Source organism: Columba livia, chromosome 5 (assembly GCF_036013475.1).
Source record: "Columba livia isolate bColLiv1 breed racing homer chromosome 5, bColLiv1.pat.W.v2, whole genome shotgun sequence".
In the NCBI taxonomy this organism is placed as follows: domain Eukaryota; kingdom Metazoa; phylum Chordata; class Aves; order Columbiformes; family Columbidae; genus Columba; species Columba livia.
The window spans coordinates 12,889,032-12,908,304 of NC_088606.1; the positions used below are offsets into that span (position 1 = coordinate 12,889,032).

Here is a 19,273-nt window from a genome sequence, read left to right on the forward strand (position 1 = left end):
CAAGGAGTATCCCGGTATCAGTGTAGCTATTGCCCCACAAAGGATGGCAATTGAAAACAAAAACCTAAAGAAGCAGAGACAACAACTGTTTTATAGGGATGGAGACATCAATACAAGTAGCTTATCTAAAATTAGAGCCAGGTGCCTCTCTAAGCCCTAAATAATACAGTTTATTTTATGCAGTCTTTGTTTACCAGATTTCATGTCTGCATGAATCTCCTCTGGTTCAGTCTAAATGATACCCAGAGGGAACAGAGCACATCCTTATTTTCATTCTCAGTAACTATTTAGGCCCTAGTGTGGTAGAAAAGTGCATGTATTTAAATGAGTGAATTTAAAAGTAGTATAGCTCAGAATGCCCTTTCTTTTCCCACCTATCCACTTTCTCAGTTCAGTAAGGAGAATCAGACACGTTAAGCTTTAAAACTCAATGAAAATCCATCACAGTCTGGTGACAAATGTTGAATTCCACAACTGAAGCTACTTTAGGAGTTCTCCAACATTGTATCTGAAGTGATAACAACAGCCCCACTTCCTTTTTGTGTGGAAGCCAACATTTGACGCATATAGCTGGAAGGCAGATTTGTACTGTTTAAACAAAAATTATCCTGATTAGGAATGTTTTGATTCAGATTCCCTGCATTGCCTCTCATTCACACATTGGCCAATAATACTGTTTTAAAGCTGAAACTCTTAACAAGGAAGTGTTTATTTCAGTGAAACTTTCATGAGGAAACAAACAAATCCTGAAGGCCACACAGACCTAAAATTCTCATCTCAGAAAAGCCAGTTGCCATGAGATTGTATCATCTCAGAGTAAAGTGCAATGACTGATTTCTTCTCAAAATTTCTTTTGGTAGAATACCCACTGTCACAGAAACACCCTAAAGTCAGTTTTAGGTGGACAACAAGTTCCAAAACATAATTTATTCTAGCCAGAAAAGTGCAGCCAATAAACCAACTAGAAACAGCGTTTATAAAATCAGTTAGCACTCTGACAACATAAAATACAGGTTTGGATATCAGTTGGGGAGATTATTGGGGTACAACAAAATAAGAATAATGAGGATCCACAACGTGCATGTACACACAAGAAACAAAACCAGAGGTCTCTCATTCCAGGGTACCCACGAGAAATAATCACTTGTCTGGGTTAGGCAGGAGCTTACACTTGCCTGGTTAGGCAAGGACTCTCACCTTGGTTGGGCAAGGACTCATTCAAGGATATATCCAGTAAATATCCACTCACCCAAATGAGGAGGTGAGGCGCTCTCAATCCTGGGAACTCTCCTTAGATGATATCCCAGTATAAGGAGAGGGCTCCAGTTCACAGACCCACTGCTCCAAGAAGACCACTCCAAAGGGACCCTTCAGTGGGAACTCCATTTTATAGTCTGTTCAGATCTGGCTCTTGGCATTACAACAGGATCCAGAAGTTCTGCAGCTACTCTGGGCACCTCCCCTGCTAACAACCCTGTCAATTGACTCATGGTCTCATTAAGGACCCTGTCCATTGACCAAGGGTCCCACTCCTCCTGCACCATCAGCTGGTGAATGTGAAGTCACCCTGTCCTGGGGTATGGGAGGATGTGACTATCAACACCTTGGTATCACGCTAGTAGGATTTGAGAGAGTCCAGGGACTGCTGGTAGGGTCCCTTTGGAAAAAATATTCTAAGAGGAAAAAGGAAACCAGAAGAATTGGTAATTATTGATAAATTAGAAATTGTATCAACAGGTTGAATTTAAATAAAAAGATTGTAAATGAAACCTTGCCCTTGTAATATCAAATATAGCTTGCAGAATATAACCTCGGCAGAGGAGGGAGGGAGGATCTGGGTTGGAGGAGTTTTATTAGGTGACAAACAGAACAAGATTTAATACTGGACCACTGGATCTCCCAGTGCAAAAGAGACAAATGTCATTCTGATGTATCAGTAGGACCATTTCAGATAATGTAGATTATGTAGATTATTCAGATAATGTAGTTCAGATAATAGGGTAGCTGCTGCTGGGAAGCACTCACCTGGAATACTGAATCACACATTATGATTTAGTAAAAGAGATGACAAACTGAAGAGAATACAGTGGAAAGAAACAAGAAGGCTAAGGATTTTGTAAACCCTACACACTGAAATAAGGATAAAAAGTGCTAATAGGCAGTTATATAGATTTAGGTATGCATTCATCACTTGTTTGGAGCAGATTCTGTATAATGAAAAACATAAGTAGTGTTAAGCACTGCCAGAGCAGCAGCGTTTCTGGAGATTTGATGAATAGGTCAGATGAAAATATGCTAATTGTGCCTCAGGTACATTCTATCCCACCACAAAGTTGAGAGCAGAGGGAACAACACCTGAAATTCCTCCTCAATCTCACTTTTCCACATGTGTGTGTCTTCATGCTTCTCTGGTTTGTCTGTGGAGGAGGTGGCAGTTCAATGGTGTTATTGTGTAAGGAGTTAACAAACCAGACTGAAGAAGAAGAAGGAAAAGCATCAAAGTAATCTTCACAGTTATGCTCATCACTTTTTAAAACGAGGATACTGCGCTATTTTTAGCAAAGTTCCTGGAAGCATAACATACTGAATATTCATTACCCACAATAAAAGCTACAAGATGGTGTGCAATATTGTTCAAGTCTTTCTTTCACAAAATGGGTGAAGCTCAAAGCTGAATATCAAGTATTTGGATTTGTTTGTACAGTATTTTGCAATTAGAGGTGGGCACACAACTTCCAGCAAAAGATAACTCTCTCTCTCTCTCAAAAAAAAAAAAATTGTTAATCATTCAAAGTAAGTTTTTACTCAAGATCTAACAGGTCCCATGGCTGGCTGGTTTCCTGACGACTTGCCTGCAACCTCAGCTGCCAAATTGGGAAGACCTGGTCAAAGACTCCATCACGGCATCAGAGTTTCTTAACTTCAGGAGGCAGGTGAGGCCAAACTGGAGGGCAATCAGGCACCAAACTTCCCTGTGAAATTGATTTAATTTTCCTTGTGCTGCTGAAAAGTTTTCACGTTGTTTTCAAGTGAAATTAAAAACTTCCATGTGGAGAGAAATCACTGGAAATTTTACAGTTTTCCATATGGGAATTAATTTGTCTGTCTTCTTATATGGTCTTGAATAACAGACACTACAGATCAGAGACACAAGGGAAATGATAAAACAGTTGCTTAAGGGTGCTAATACTATGCGAAGCATGAGGAAGTGGTCCTGCTGTGAGGGGGGAAAAATCTGAGCACAAAATTTAATAATATTGTACATGTACAGGGACCACAGTGACTTTCTGAGGCCATCTATTAACAGCATTTCCTAGGAAGGGAAGCTCCCCAAGTGTTGATGGTCTTCTAAAACAGATTTTGTGCATATAAAACTGATTTAGTTCACAGCAGCACAACTCATGACTCACCATGGCAAATAGCCAGATGAAGATCACAGTCTCACTGACAGCCTCATTCTTCTCAGTCCTATTTCAGTGCTCACAGCTACCTGAAATAGAGTAATTTGCTTTAAAAATAGTCTGCTGTGTAGCACCGCATACCTTTGAAAACCTGCATCATTTGTAGAATCATAAGCAAAAGGTAGAATGGACTATCAGATGATCCAACTCGTCTTTCTCTGTAGTCATGGCATGATGGTGTCAGCTCAGGTGAGTGATATGTGCCAAATAGCTTTGGATATTTTATCTGCAAACCCTAAAAGTTCTCATTGCCAGTAAGACTTCTATCATGCATTAAATCTCACTAGTGAATAATATAAGTTTCATGGGATCCAACAGGAGCAAGAGTCATTGCATTTTTAGGGATATCAAGTCACACACACAACATGCATATCCATGTCACATGAAGACTTAACTACTTCACTGGAGTACCTCCACTCTTCTGGTACAGCAGTCCTCTGTTGATTTTGCTATTAGTAACTAAAAGTTATACAACCTGTTCCTATTGAAGAAGTTATTTATCTCTTATTTTTACAGACACCTTTTTTCTACCATTTGTCTAGGTGTTGTTTTCACCTAAAGTACAGAAGAATCCCCTAGATGTACACAGCTGGAAGTAACCAAATTACGTACAATGAAGGAGTCAGAAAATGCAAATAAATTCTCTGCTAGAAATACCTCATGTGGTAACTGAAAACAAACAAACAAACAAAACCCAATAGAATAAAATGAAAGGCAGGTTGTAGGTACTCCACAAAGTACCTACAAAGTAGGTGAGTCAAGAATTATCACCTGTATTTCTTCCTAGCTGCATTACAGATTTTCTTGTACCTCAGGAAAGTCATTCAACATTCTTGGATTTGTGTTTTCTATATAAGCACATTGATTCAGATCTCACTTAGAAGCAGTTTTGGAGCTTGAAACCATTCACATTTTTAAAATTTCTTTGTCTTCTTCAGGTGAAAGCAGCCAAAAGGACTGAAAATATTATTTCAAAGTCTGAAAAAACTTTTGAGTTCTGCTCAACCATACCTTGATATGCAAAGACAATAAATTAAGGACAGGCAAATGCACTTGGCACTTCCTGTGGCAAAATAGTAATGACTATTTTATCAGAAAAAGGAGTGAGTCAAAAAGTAAAGCAAAAATGTATAACATCAATTTGCATGCCTGTATTTCTGTTGTTGGCATTTCAAATGAGAATAGTGTCCTAAGTAAAGTAGGAAGATATTTAATTTAACTTCAAGTCAGGCAGAAGCAGAGAAGGTATATCATTTGAAAACATTTTTTTTTCATGGAAAACTGCTGATTCCATTTGTAAATTTCTATAATAAATCACATAAAGTAGAAATTTCTTAACATGTATAATCCAAGAGAAAGGTAGTGGTCAGGGAAAGACACACTTCCTTTTGTCTCCCAAAAAGCTGCCATCTTTTGAGCTGTTATTCATTCCAGTCCCTAAAAACTTTATGCACTATATTTTAAATTCATTGTCTCTAAGAATTTCATACAGCAAGAAAAGCATCTGTCCCCTATCAAAAATTCAAATTAATAGATTGTGAGGTGTACAGCAGATTTGAATCCTTGTTCTTTGGTATATAAAAGCCCAAAGATCATCTCTAATGAACAAACTTCTGAGCCTTCAGTTGTTTTGCGTAGATTTGGGTTGTTTATTGACTGGCTTGTAGTCAAAAGACGTGTAGTTACAAACTATTAAATTCATAAAATGAGTCATTCCACACAAGGAAGTAGCTAAGTTTTATGAGATAATTTGGCACAAAAATACACATTAATCCAATTTGTAGGAAACCTACACATCCAGGTAACACTAAACTCTACTTGCGTAGACAGGAACTGGAATTTTGACAAGAAAAAATTTCCTAACTTGACTGTCCAAGTGATCTGACATAAACTGGAACAACAACTCCAGTAAATATTTTGTTATGACTCTGTAACCCACCTACATGTTTGTTTGTCCCACAGACCACACAGACAGTACTGTTCCAGCAGGGTCAGGCTCATGCCATGCAGGTTTTCAAACCATAAAGCTGAATCCTTCTTTCTGTCCACACAAACTGTGCTGAGTTTAGGTGCTGCAATCTCCATACATTTAAGAAGAAAATCTGTCTTCGCTCACCAAAGCTGCTGTGAACCTTTTTGGAACCGGGGTCTCTGCAATGCATTCATGCAAATATAGTGTTTATCGTAGAAGTAATTAACACAACACAATGAACTAATCAGGAGAAGGAAGAAGTAGTGAGCTTTTCTTTGATGGCCAGATAACTTAGCTTTCACTTATCTCTCTTTAAAAAAGAATGGGGCATCAAAGTCATCTTTCCAACTTAATCAGCAGTTGACAAACTTTAGGTACCGAATGTGGTACATTCTTTTGGCTAGTCTTCTCTTGGGGGTCTCCTGACAAACTGTATGCTTCATATCAAGGAGCCTCAGTATTTAAAAGATTTAACACCTACTACTTATTATCTCTTCTTAAATCTATCTCACATGGCTATGCCTTTGGCAAATGAGGAGGAAGTGTTTCTCCTGCATGGGGCCATTCTTCATTCTTTTTATGGAAATGAGAGGAAGGGATTTGCTAGAAACATCTTCACCAGCCTCATGGGCATCTGAGGCCAGTCACAGTTTCTAGTAGTAAGACCTGCATTGTGGAAACTGAATTTAGTCCACTATGTCCCTAATGAGAAATTATATATGCTTCAGCTAGAATAACACTGTCTGGGTTGTACAGAAATATTCAGAGCAAGCAAGCAACTCAAGAACACTACTTCATATACAGAATTATTAAGACAATCTCTACTATTCAGAGAATTAAATCCTATTACTGAAATACTTGTGAAACATTTATGAGATCTTCAAGGAAAGTTGATTGAGAATTATTAAAGGGTGATTTCATTTTTACAAGTACACAGGAAACATCTGAATTGTAAAGTATTTATTTATCCACAGATCATTTATTTTGAGCAGCTCTGAGGCTCTTAATGTTACTTTACTGTTGATGTAAATGATTGGTACTGAAGGTTCCCTTCTTTCCTATATTGAAAGAAGCAGCTGAGCTCCACATACTCTATTTTCTGTGGATAATCATACTAGCCGTTTATGCAGGCAGGTCATTAACATATTATAAAATCATAGTGCAATGTTTATGGATGAGATACTATTCATTCAAATCTGTTGTATTCTTGCACAAAAATCAAGGAACTCTAAAGGTTTTATCTCTAATACAGCACTGGAAAGAAGGGAGGGAGAGGTGAGTGATGAAGAACTCAGGAATCATAATTGGGTGAGGGGTCCAGATGGAAAGGCCAACCTATTACAGCACTCTTCCTACAGCCTCCTTTTGCAACCTGGCACAGTTGTACCCCATTATGTAGTATATATCTGCCTTTAAAAAAATGTAAAATCCAGTATTTGGTATTGTCAATATGTGAAAACCCAAAGCTCAAAGATGCTGGGTTAGGGTAAAGGCTGCAAGGAGAGCTATATGAGGGAGGCCAACCTTGTGAGAAGAGGAGCTCTGAGTAGGAAGAAAAAGCTGGAACAAACTTTGGGGTACAGCTGGTTCTAGGGCAGGAAGAGGGAGACTGATTGCATGGAAGAAGGGGCTTGTGGAAGGGTTGAGATGAACCAGAGGCACTTTAGACCAGAGGAGCTGGAAACAGGGTCAAGATGCATGCATTAAACCCAGCCTCCTGTTGCATATTCTTTATATTTTGAAATTTAACAAGACCACAGGTGATTCATACATTTTGTTGTGGTAAATGCACGATGAGACACTCCCATGTAAATGACATTATGGTATTGTTACTTTTGCAATTGCTTGGTAAGAGACTAGTCTAGCAAATCCATGAAGAATATCCCTTTAAATATTTTGAATGAAAACATACCTTATTCTTGAAAAAAAAGACCACAAAGTTTGAAAGTAGACACAAACCTGTAGCACTGCAATCAAGCTTGATTTTTTTCTTTCTTCTCTCTCTCTTTTTTTTTTTTTTTAATCTTACAAAAAATAGGAACTGACTAAAAACTTCCATCTGGAGCTCATTTCTCTCAATTGTTTTTCTCTTTAAGTGTACAGTTTTTAGTTTGAACCCAGCTGTTGCACTACACATCTTCTAAATGACAGAATTACATTGAACCTGCCTGACTAGGATGGTAGGATGGTGTAGAGTGGGAGCAGGAAAAGGTGAAAATTAATATCTGAGGATGAGGGTAACTAATTAAAAAATCACCTAACAAATATGCATTAATAAAATAAATGGAAGGGAGAAAACAAAACTATGGAAGCCATGAAATATGGAAAAAGAGAAAAGATCATATCATTCATAGCTCCTTTATCAATCCTGAATATTTATTGAACCACAACAGTAGTAAACTGTAAGTTCTAAAATAGTTGCTTCTTGATTCTTTGCCAACAGAAATTTAGCAACATGAACCCACCATCCTGCAGAGATCTCCAGAGATGAAAAGACATGCATAAAGTGCCCTAGATTAATATGATGACACTTCAAAAGTACAAGTTGGAATATTCCCCATTTCATTCCGAGTTGTGAATAATTCATAATTTTGAAACATGGGGGTTTTAAAACTTAGATGCAGACTTAAATGCGTAATTATTGAATTTCCTTTGATTTACATTGGTTTTTAAATCAGTTACCTAGCATTAGGAAGCATGCTTTGAAATGCTTGTAATTTGAGTTTTCTTATATAACAGAAAAAAATAAAAAGAAAAAATAAAGAAAAACTTGAATACAATACTAAAGTATCCAAAGCCATTTTTACAAATCTTTTCAGCAGTTTTGATTGTAAAGCCTTTATGTTTCCTACATCAAATGAGGGATAACTAGAGGTTAGGTACTGATGATTCAGTTCAATGTGGCATTCTAACTTTGATTACATCTTTTATTACAGCTGCCTAAATTTGATTACAAGTTTATCTAGAACTACAGAAGCTACAGGCACTGTAGAAAATGTCCAAATGTCATGCTTTTGTGAAGTTCCAGTATCTATTTTTGTACAGAATAAATGAACCGTTTAGCTTGCTGTAACTGTTAATTATAATAAACAGGTAATCTTATCTGTATACATAAAATATTTTAAGATATTATTTAAGCCAATGAAACCTGGTAAATGATCTTTCACGTTATTGTCCTGCACTGTTCCTGTCAATCATACAACAGAAGATGGCTTCTAGCCAAGATAAACTATTTATGGTAAAAGTGGCTTTAAGTAGGCTTAATTACAAACCAAGATTAATTAATTCTCCTAAACAGATTGGTTTCACATCTTAGACAAACACGGCTCACGGTCTTTAGGTGTGAGGCAAGATTATAACCTGAAGACATTTCCTACTACTGAGCACAAAGCAAAGCTATCTTTGAAATCTTTCCAGTGCTCAACAGGAGCACAGCAAAAGCAGCTCCATGCAACAGGGAGCAGAATTCACAGCTGTGCTTTCCAAGCTGTCTGCTGGCCTTAGGAAAGACAATAATAATCGTATATCTTCCTGTATCTCAGCCAGCTAGCACACAAGAGATGGTACACCAGAAGCTCTACTTATTTTTGGGTATACATGAAGATAATTAGGCCTGAGGAGCAGCAAAGTCAAAATAAGTAAAAGGAAACTACACTTATAGCATATTAAGCATACCTTAAATGACGAGTAACCCCTCTTTGGTGCATAATATTTTGTCCCATCAGCTTTTAAAAGTTCTCCATCGGAAATCAACTGAAAAAGATGCATTTGCAGAGACTTGAGTCCAGAGAGGCTGTTCTATCTTTACTCAGAGCTGTAATTTGTTTGGGGGAGCATTAATTACCTAGGAATGCATGAAGCAATGTTCTTGACACTGGGATGACTGAAAGACATGAAACTATCCTGAAGAATGCATTTCCAGTGATCTCATCTTTTGGCAAACACATTTCCATTTCCTTTCAAATGCAGTATCTAATACTCCCTAATCCATAAAACCTCATGGTTCAAACTCAGCTATGTTAATGGAGACATTGCTCTTATGCTTTAGAAATACCAGAGACCTATGTGAAATTCTGCCCCTGTTGAAGTCTGTCAGTTTTGACAAAGTTTGTAACAGAACAGAGACTTCATCTGAGGCCCAAGTGCAGAGCATTTAGAAGTCAGTGAAAAGATTGCATAGACTCAATGATTTTAGGGTTGGACCTATGATTCTACAACATTTGCTCTTGTAGTAGCAATGGGTTTTCCTCAACAGACTGAACAAGCCTGGAACAAATTTTTACTGGGGAATATAAGAATGGTTATCTTCCCCAGTCTTTGCATGGGCCAGAGGGTAATAACAGGGTAAGCGTGCAGTGAAACACCCTTCTGTATCCTCCGAAATGGAAACCAGCAGCTGTGTCTCCTCTTTACAACAGCCCACCTGGATTTTTCTTCCATTGGCATCTACAGCATCCTGCAGACAGGCAGTGGGAGTTATGTGGAAAAAATACTTCATTGCCATCATTTTCAACTTGATGTTTAAGAATTTTATTTGCTATTCCCTTGTTACTGTATTCTCAGAAACAGTGAATAAAATTCACTATATCACATCTAGAATACTTGCCTTCTGTCATATCTTTTCAGGCAAAGGATCTTAATCCAATTAGTTTCTCCTTACAGGGAAGCTTCCCATCACATTTGATGTCATTCTTTATTGCGTTTCATTTCCTCTGAAACCTGAAAGGGAGCAACTGCAAACTTGCACCTATTGTTCAAGTTGCAGGTGCAACGTGAATTTGAATAGTAGCTTAACTGTGTTTCCTGCTTACTTCCTTACGCCTTTCCTAGTACTTCCTACCACACTATTTTTCTTTTTTGACCACAATTGAGTACTAGGATGATGTTTGCAGAGTACTAGCCAAAATCACTCCCAGATTCCTTCCTGTAGTGGTGACAGCTAATTTAGAGATATTTGGTATGTGTGTGTATATTTAGTGTTGCTTTTCCCTAAAATCTCAACTGGCTTTCATCAACACTGAATTTCCTCTGTTATTTTATTGCCCAGATAGTGTAAGATTCTTTTTCCACAGCTGGATTGGCATTTGATTATGCTGAATAATTTTCTTTCATCAGAAAGTTTTACCACCTCACTTTTCATCTTTTTTCCAGGACACTGACAGACATGCAGGATAGCACAGATCCCCTCTTGGATACCTGTGGGGTATCACTGATACCTTCCTTCTGCTGTGGATTTGTTCTAGCCCTTTGTTTCCTATCCATCAACCAGTTATTAAACCATGAAAGGACCTTCTCTTTCATCTGATAGGTTTTGGTTTCTAAAAGAGCATTCAGCGAGGAACATTGGTCAAAAGCTTTTTGAAGGCCTAAATATAGACATAAAAATTGAATATATAAGTATATATCAACTGAGTTTTAGTGATGTACACCATCAAACTAATAGATTTGTACCACAAGACTTCTTTCACAACAGCTGTATTACGTGTTCCTCTCTATGCCTAACAATACACCTATACGTTTTATTTATTTATTTATTTCCCCCCCCCTCCAATCACTAATTTGCTTGTTATGGAGGATCAGGTTTACTGGTGTATAGTACCTTATATACCACCTCAATACTTTTTTTTTTTTTTCCCCAAGTCGTCTCACTGTTTTCTATTTTGCATCGAGACCATCTAAGGCACTGTGTTATATACCACACTCAATAAATAGGTCAGCAGCTTTGCCTTTCAGCTCTGCTGGTACTCCATGGCAAACACCACATGATCTTGGTGATCCTGTTTTATTTACACTTGCATAAAGTTCATAGGGTTTATGTATTGTTTTCTTTTCAATGAAGAGTCACAGAATCACTAAGATCTTATTTTAGAAATTCCTTTTTAAAAAAGCTGACACTTTTTTTTTTTCCTCACAAATTTAAAGACATTTGAAAAACTGAGGACCACATCTTAACTTTTTGCATTCCTACATACTTTGTTTATCCTCCCCTTACAGAAGGCCACAAACAAGATGCAGACACTGCTACAAGGTGTGGGAGGTCCATGCAACCCCATTCACCACATACCAGGTGATGCGACCTCAGCAATGTCAACAATCCTACCTCTCCTTCAAGAGGACAATCCCATGAAAGTGATCAGTAGAAAAAAGTGTGCTCAATCCATTAGTCAGCAAATAGACACCTTGAGCAGAACTGCAGAGATCATGGATACGAGAAAAAAAAATGAGGCAAAACATCCAGCGGAGGGAATTTTAAAGATTATCTGCAAAGAAATGGCAGCACTGTGCAGAGTAACAAAATACCGGTATTTTTATTAGGAAGAGCTAGACGTCCAACTGGAGCAGATTTAAGAATCTTTTTACCTTTGAAAGGAAGCCTGTGGCAAGGAAGTGGTGACGAACAGGATACTGGTAGCCAGAGATCACCACATCACAGAACCAAAGAATAATGTGAGCTGGAATGGCTCTCTGGAAGCCATCTGATCCAGCACTTGACAAAAGCAAACCCACCTTCAGAGTTAGAACAGGTTGCTCATGGCTGCATCCAGGTGTATTTGAATCGCTCCAAGGATGGAGTTTCCACAGCCTCTAGGCTCCTATTCCAGAGTTGGGCCACCTGACTGACGTTCTTTCCCCCCTCTAATACCTAACAGCATTTCTCTTCTTGCCTAAAGCCTCCAGTGAGGCAGCAGAGGTTGCCATGGTGGAGGCAGAGGACATGCCTGAGCAAAGGGGCATTGTTAAACATCTTCATGCTGTGTTCCTCCCTTCTCATCAACCAGGAATTTTGGCTTAAATATCTACAGAGATTTGTCTTAAATTCCTGACTATTAAAGATGACATAATCCAAACAGAAGCAAACTAAATAACACTCAGCTGGTTAGTACACAAACTGCTGAGACCTTCAGGCAAAATTCATGTTCCTGAAATTTGATTCTGTTATGTAAAATAATAATCCAAAATAATACAGGAATTATTCTAGAAATACAGGAATATTCTAGAAACAATATTCAAGTATGTTAGAGAAGAGATTCAAGTCATGCTGAAAAAAATAAGTTTGTGCTGTTTAGAAAGAAGCTTTCCCATTGAGAGTGCTTCAGCTCTGGAAATCAGGGTTTGGGACCGATCAAATATCCAAAGGAATACACTCAAAGTCTTGGTAAGAAGAGGTGACTATTATACTTACTAGTTTTTGTAAGGATCAGCTCAAAAAACAGCAGACATTTTTCACCCAATTACAACTAGATGTGAGCTAGAAGAAGAGTCTTGGGTAAATCGCATTGCAGCTCAAGTCAGCCACCAGCTACCTGTGTTCATTTATTTTTTTCTGTCTAGCTTTGAACATATTGTTCAATATCCAAATGCACAAAAATGTACTCTCTACTAATGCATGAGTTACACTTTATTCCCAAACATCTATGCAAAACATTTTAAAATAACAGATTTAACGAACTGTAACTCCTATTTTACATCAAGAGACATACACAGCAGTTGTTACAGGACAGAGCTTCTAAAACAAGGCAAAAATATAAATTACAAAGCAAGGACAACAAAAAATAATCTCAGTAGTACAGCAGCCAAAGACAGATAAACAAGAACAGCCATCACAATGTGATATACAAGATGTTCATTACTCATGACTCTGAAAAATAACAGATAACCTTGCATATGTATTAATTCTTGTATTACAACTCTGGCAATAAAGTGTGGTCTTTGTCATGAAATGTTAGATATAAAGAAGTGAGTAGAATAAATTAGTTTAGTTCTAGTACATGACTAGAAACTGCATAGCACCAATAAATAAATTAGTGCTTAAGGGACATTAATTTATTTTCATGCACAATTCTCAGTTGTGTTCATGTCACATTAATTCTTCATTTGGAGAGGTGAGTAGCTGCAGCTCTGAGGGAAGAGTATAAACTGAAATGTCACGTACACTAAGGTGTGCATTGTTGGGCAGAAAGGGTTTAAATGAATGTACGTTTACTTTTCCTATCCCCTGTAACCAAATTGCAGCCCAAAGTATTTCCAGGATATGGAGATTGGAATGACATACCAGTGTGGGTATCTGAAATCTAATCATAGCCTTTTAATGCTTCCCTGTGGCCCCATCTCCTAGTGACAAGTCATTGGTAATTCTTCACTGTAACATTTAAGCATAGGGGAAGATTGGATACAACAGACCTTTTAGGTATCAGCATTAGGGACTGCTGCATGTAATCACCAAAAGCACAGCTGCTTAACACAACCCTTGGATCATTATTGTTCCCCTCTCTCCATACTCACATGACTGACTCTCTTTCTGAGGAAATTTGTAGCTCTTCCTCTTCTCCAAATGCCCCTTCCAACCTCTTCTCAATACCTTTGGTCAACAGATGTTACTTTGCTCTTTCAGTTTTCATTTACTCACCACTTCATCTGAGGCCAGACCAGTAGATTAGACGTTCCAATTTTCCTCTGATACAGGACTTTTCCACTGTTACTTTGACAATCTTTACCTTAAAATCATAGAATCATATAATAGTTTGAGTTGGAAGTAGCCTTTAAAGGTCATCTAGTCCACCCCCCTGCAATGAGTAGGGACACCTTTAACCAGATCAGATTGCTCAGAGCCCTGCCCAGCCTGGCTTGGATGTTTCCAGGCATGGGGCATCTACCATCTCTCTGGGCAACCTGGGCCAGTGTTTCACCACCCTCACTGTAAAAAATTTCTTCCTCATGTCTATCCTCAGTCTCCCCTCTTCTAGTTCAAAACCATTATCCTTTGTTCTATTGCAATAGGCCCTGCTAAAACGTATGTGCCATCTTTCTTATAGTCCCCTTTTAAGTACGGGACGGTCACAGTAAAGTGTCCTCAGAGCCTTCTCTTCTCCAGGCTGAACAACGCCAACTCTCTCAGCCTGTCCTCATAGGAGAGGTGTTCCAGCCCTATGATAATTTTTATGGCCCTCCTCTAGACCCTCTCCAACAGATCCATGTCTTTCTTGCGCTGAGGACTCCAGAGCTGGACACAGCACTGCGGGTGGGTTCTCACCAGTGGGGAATAGGGGGGCAGAATCACCTCTGTCAACCTGCTGGATCACTGATGACAACCTAACTAGACCTATCTGGCGGGACACCACAATGGCTGATTGGTTGCCACCTATGAGCTGATGGGGCTCTGTTGTTCATCTGTCCCACTTAAGCTTTCATCCGGAATTATATACCTCTCTATATCCTCTGGTCCAGATCTAGGGAAATTTATCCAAAAGCTTTTACTTTCAAGCTTTGGAGGTGAAAGACATTTAACCAGGAAGGCTAGCCTTGATACACTTCAACTTATAGTTGTATGAATGGTTGAAACTGCATGATTGAGCAAACCTACTAAGTAAGCTATATCTGATTAATGGAAGGTGTCTTTTACCTCTTACCCCTTCTCTTAAGCTACCAACTTATAGATAAAGAGCTAAAAGTGGGAACTTATTCCATAATGTATTATGATTTATGATTCTTGACATTTTCACTGAAGAAGGACCAAGTCAGATACTTGACTTAAAACAAACAAACTAACCCCCAAACCAACCAAACAAAAAAACCCAAAACACAGACCAAAAGAAAAAAAAAACCACAAAACACAAACCAAACACAAAACCACCCCAATTAAAAAAAAAAACAAAAAAAAAAACCACACACAACAAACAACACACACAACAAAAACCAAATGCACCACAAACAAACACCAAACTAACCTAACCAAAACAACAACACCACTACACAAGCAAACAAATCCCAAACCCCACTATGTCTGTGTGGATGGTACCATGCTGCCTTTTCAGGAAGCTACTTGTCAGACAACCAGCCCTGTCACAGATTTTTCTATTCTAGCTTCATATGAGCACATTAGTATGTCTCAGTTCTAGTGCTAATTGTACAGCCCATGCATTCTCAGCACATTAACCATTTTCAGGCCAAGAGCAGAACTTTATAACCCTTCCTTTTGGCCACAGGTTGGAAAGTCTGTAATTAGCCAGCTAAATGATAAAAATTCTGGTAGGGGAAAGTCAAAGGTCAAAGCAGAAAAATCACGTTAAATGAATCACAGTAGTTTAATATGCCCACATTAAAGGGGGGCACATTACTGCTAAAGTTATATTGACATGTCCAGTCAAGGTACCCTTTGCCAACCCTGATGCCCATCCCTTGACATGTGAAGAAATCTAGTCCAGTGTTTGGAGTAAATTCCCATCGGGACCTTGTTCTGTCCAGATGAATACACACTCATTCCAGTAGAGACAAGAATGGTGGTACAGAAGCAGAAATGAGAGACTGAGACTTGAGTTTATAGATCAAAGCAGATACAGGGAGGAAATCCGAAGAGAACCTTGGGCTGAAAGCTGGGAATGCAGCTGAATCTGGTTCTGACACAGATAACCTCTGTGGTCTTGGACAAGCTGCTGAAGCACTCTTTTTCCACTTCTGTTCTCTCGTTGCATTCCTCAGTCACACAGGGCTGCACAAGAGCCCCCTGTGCAGTGGAGACGCCTGTTAAGTGGACATGAAATGTCACAGTTTTATCACAAATAGACCAAAGTGCAGCCTGCAGGGACCTCTGCCCTCCCTTCCCTGCCTTCCCTGTGAGATGGGGTCAAGTCACACTGGCCTCTGCAAGTTTTTAATTCTGAAAGTTTCAGAAAAGATGGTTACTGTTATGCTACAAGAGAAGGAGAGAACAACCTTTGCAATTGTGGAGATGCATATTTTTTCCCAATTCTTTTTCCACAAAGGAAAAAGGACTATGTTCCACACACAAATTATTTTTAACTCTATGGCCAGAGTTGTTTGGGGATCCTGTCTGTCACCACTCACGCATCGTAAAGAGCTATTTTTTTTTTTTTAATATTTTTTTTTAATCCATCTATTTAGAGCCATGTTCTGTCAGCCTGTCTTTGGATGAGCAGCAGTTCAGCAAAGCTCCATTCCATCCTGTAATGGGACTGAAGAGCCCCACTGGTGGCTGAGAAAGTTCAACAAAAACATACAGTACCAGGAACTTCGCTTTTGGCAGTTGATTTATCCAAGACCCCAAGCAATCCTTGAACACTATTTTCCTGAGGTTGAAACTCAGCCTAAGTACTCTGCAATATAGATACAGTGTACAGACAGAGAAGATCAAGAGAAAAAGGCTGCTGCTGCTGCTACTCTGAACCTGAGAAAAACAGACAGCATAAGCAATGCTTTGGTGGTTTTGTTTTGTTTGTTTGGTTGTTTTAATTTGTTTCTTTCTTCTAAGTCTGTTACCACTTTCCAAACTTTTGTGTTCCTAACACAGAAAAACTCCTTAATCTTGTTTCTGACTACGGTCAGCTGAAGAACTCCTAAGCACAGCTGGCTGTGGGTGGCAGCAGGAGGCTGAATTGGCAGAAAATTTCTGGCTGAATACAATTATCAGCAAAGACAGCTTTCTGTGACTACTGATGCTTGTATTTCTCACCTTTTTAGGACAAATTTCCTTTCCCACTTTCTAATGAACACTGTAATGCAGCTATAGTTAAATGAGCTATGGATTATATTTGCCTCTTACCTGTGCAACAGCAAAGGGCTTGAGTCAGTTAACAGTCACATGGACAATATCAAGGCTAATAAAGCCTGAATAAATTCTTATTCTAACTATAGCCTTTTCCAAATAGCATCCATTCAAGAAGCAGAATTTTCTCCATATGAAATTCTTCATGTCATATCTCTAACCTTGAATCCCACCCCCCCGTACTGGTGGATCTTTCAACTACTATCTTGAAGTTTCTAAGATTTATAGTTATTATACATTGTCGTTAAAACCTGCATGGGCCATCTGACAGCAATATATTCTTAAGTTTCATAGGTGGTGAATAAGGTAGATATTTCTGTTGCCCAGTTTGCTTTTAAGGAAAAACGGAGTGCAAGTGTCATGGGTGATTTCAAAGTTATTTAAAGACAAATAATATGAGAACACAACTCTCCCAAGCTAATTGTATAGGTAATCAATGCATGAAGACATATGTGTTTTCCAAGCATAGTAGTATTTACAAGTGCATACACAGTGTCCAGGACCATGTGTGTTCTTGTATAGGTAGTTACATACTAGAGCTTATTGTACCTGTATGTTTTTCTCTTGCTGTGAAATACTGTACCTGCGGAAACAGAATATGGAATAAAATGTTTGATCGTTTATATAGTTTAAATTAATTAACTTCCTGCTGGAATGGCTTACTTGGTCCTTATTAAATGTCATAAGAGGTAAAGAGAAGGGCACATCCCTGAATACATATATATATATATGTATATATATATGAGATAATGCCACATGTGAAGAAATACTTAGATGTTTCCTTTTTAAAACAAATGTTCATAAAATCTTATGTCTGTGTGTTATGTTCATAATTAGAAAAAAATCTCCATTCAGATTAGCCCTTTATAATACTAAAAATGTACATAGGATCCTATTTATGCTTCTTACAATATCAGTGCACAGCCTTCATGCAGCAATATGAATCTCCTGCAAAGTAAAGGGAATTTGGAAAGACTTTTCACGATAAAAAATGAAAAAGCATGGAAGACTATATGTAATTTCTTCTTGTGGAAGTAATGCAACTCAAGTGAAACTGCTGACCATATTTCCAAAAGAAACTGTCAGAGAGAACATCTTAGAAAAACGGATTTAAAAAATAACATTCCTTGATTTTTTTGATATTTTTTTTTCCTGTGATAAGAGGAAGAAATTAACAAAATAAAACCTTTTAAACTGGACTATGCCTTTCTTCCTGTCCTTCCCACAGAAGAATTCAACCAAAAAAACCCCAAAGCAAACAACAACAAAAACCCCACAAAAATGAAAACAAACAAAAACAAACAAACAAATACCCTAAAACCACCACCAAAAAACCCCCACACAACAAAAATTAACCACAAATCCCAAAAAGCACTACCAACAACCTCTCTTCCCCATCACGACCAAGAACATTTTAGAAAATTTGTCCAAGTTGCTCTTTTTGGACACGTGGGGCCACTGAACTACATGTATTTGTGATGGGACTATCTTTACAGCCATGACTGACTTGGTCAAAAAGATATTATTTTAATACTCTTCTATGCTAAAAGAAAAACTTCTCCCCCCATAATTTGTATTTCATTAGCATAAGGTGAGAGCGTTTCCATGGAAACAGCAGTGATATATAATTTCTGAATAATGATTTCTCCACAAAGAATCCAAAAAATCATTTTCAGATTACAATGCAAAAATCTCCAAACATCGTTCACTTATTAATATTACAGAGAAATAGGTAAAGACTATGAACCTTAAATTGTAGCTGTAAATTGTTAAAGATAAATTGAGTAGGCTATTATTTCAATCCTAGAAAAGGAAAATGTGGCAAAATACTAGAAACCAAAGTTGAAGTTACAATAAGTGTAATTTCACTGTATTCAGTGATCAGCTTCATAAGTCAGTACAAAATATGATGGGTCAGTATAGCATCTCTATATATTCAGATCACTCTAAATAATTCCCTTTCCTTTCTATTTTGACTATAAAATGTTTTATACCTATATCTCATTTATAGAGTGTCAATATTAAGATGAAAAGATGCACTAAATAAAAGTTTTCTGCTTGTTCATCATCTCCACTAAAGTGTTAGTAAAGGTAGAATGATTACTAAGAATGAAGCTTCCCAGCTGGGCTTTAAAATGAATGAGAAAAACATTACCTACAATAGGGACAATTTATAAAACACAAGGATTTCTCTGAATGTCACTCTCAAAGGAACCAGAAAGGCAAGATGAGCAGAAAAAACGAGGTGCTCAGGAAGATGATATATTCCCAGGCTAAGCA

General features: G+C 38.0%; 1 long non-coding RNA gene across 7 annotated transcripts in view; it reads left to right on the forward strand.

Moving 5' to 3' along the window:
• LOC110361364 (uncharacterized) overlaps window positions 1–19,058 on the forward strand; it is a 70,621-nt gene extending 51,563 nt beyond the window's left edge. For 5 of the 7 annotated variants that reach the window (XR_010472759.1, XR_010472761.1, XR_010472762.1 and 2 more), the window contains 2 exons: window positions 2,811–2,933; window positions 7,877–9,124. This is a non-coding gene — a long non-coding RNA (uncharacterized LOC110361364). Of the gene's footprint in view, window positions 1–2,810; window positions 2,934–7,876; window positions 9,125–16,332 lie in introns of those variants that run through there. The other 2 variants (XR_010472760.1, XR_010472764.1) reach the window with 2 other exon arrangements.
• The last annotated feature ends 215 nt before the right edge of the window (window positions 19,059–19,273 follow it).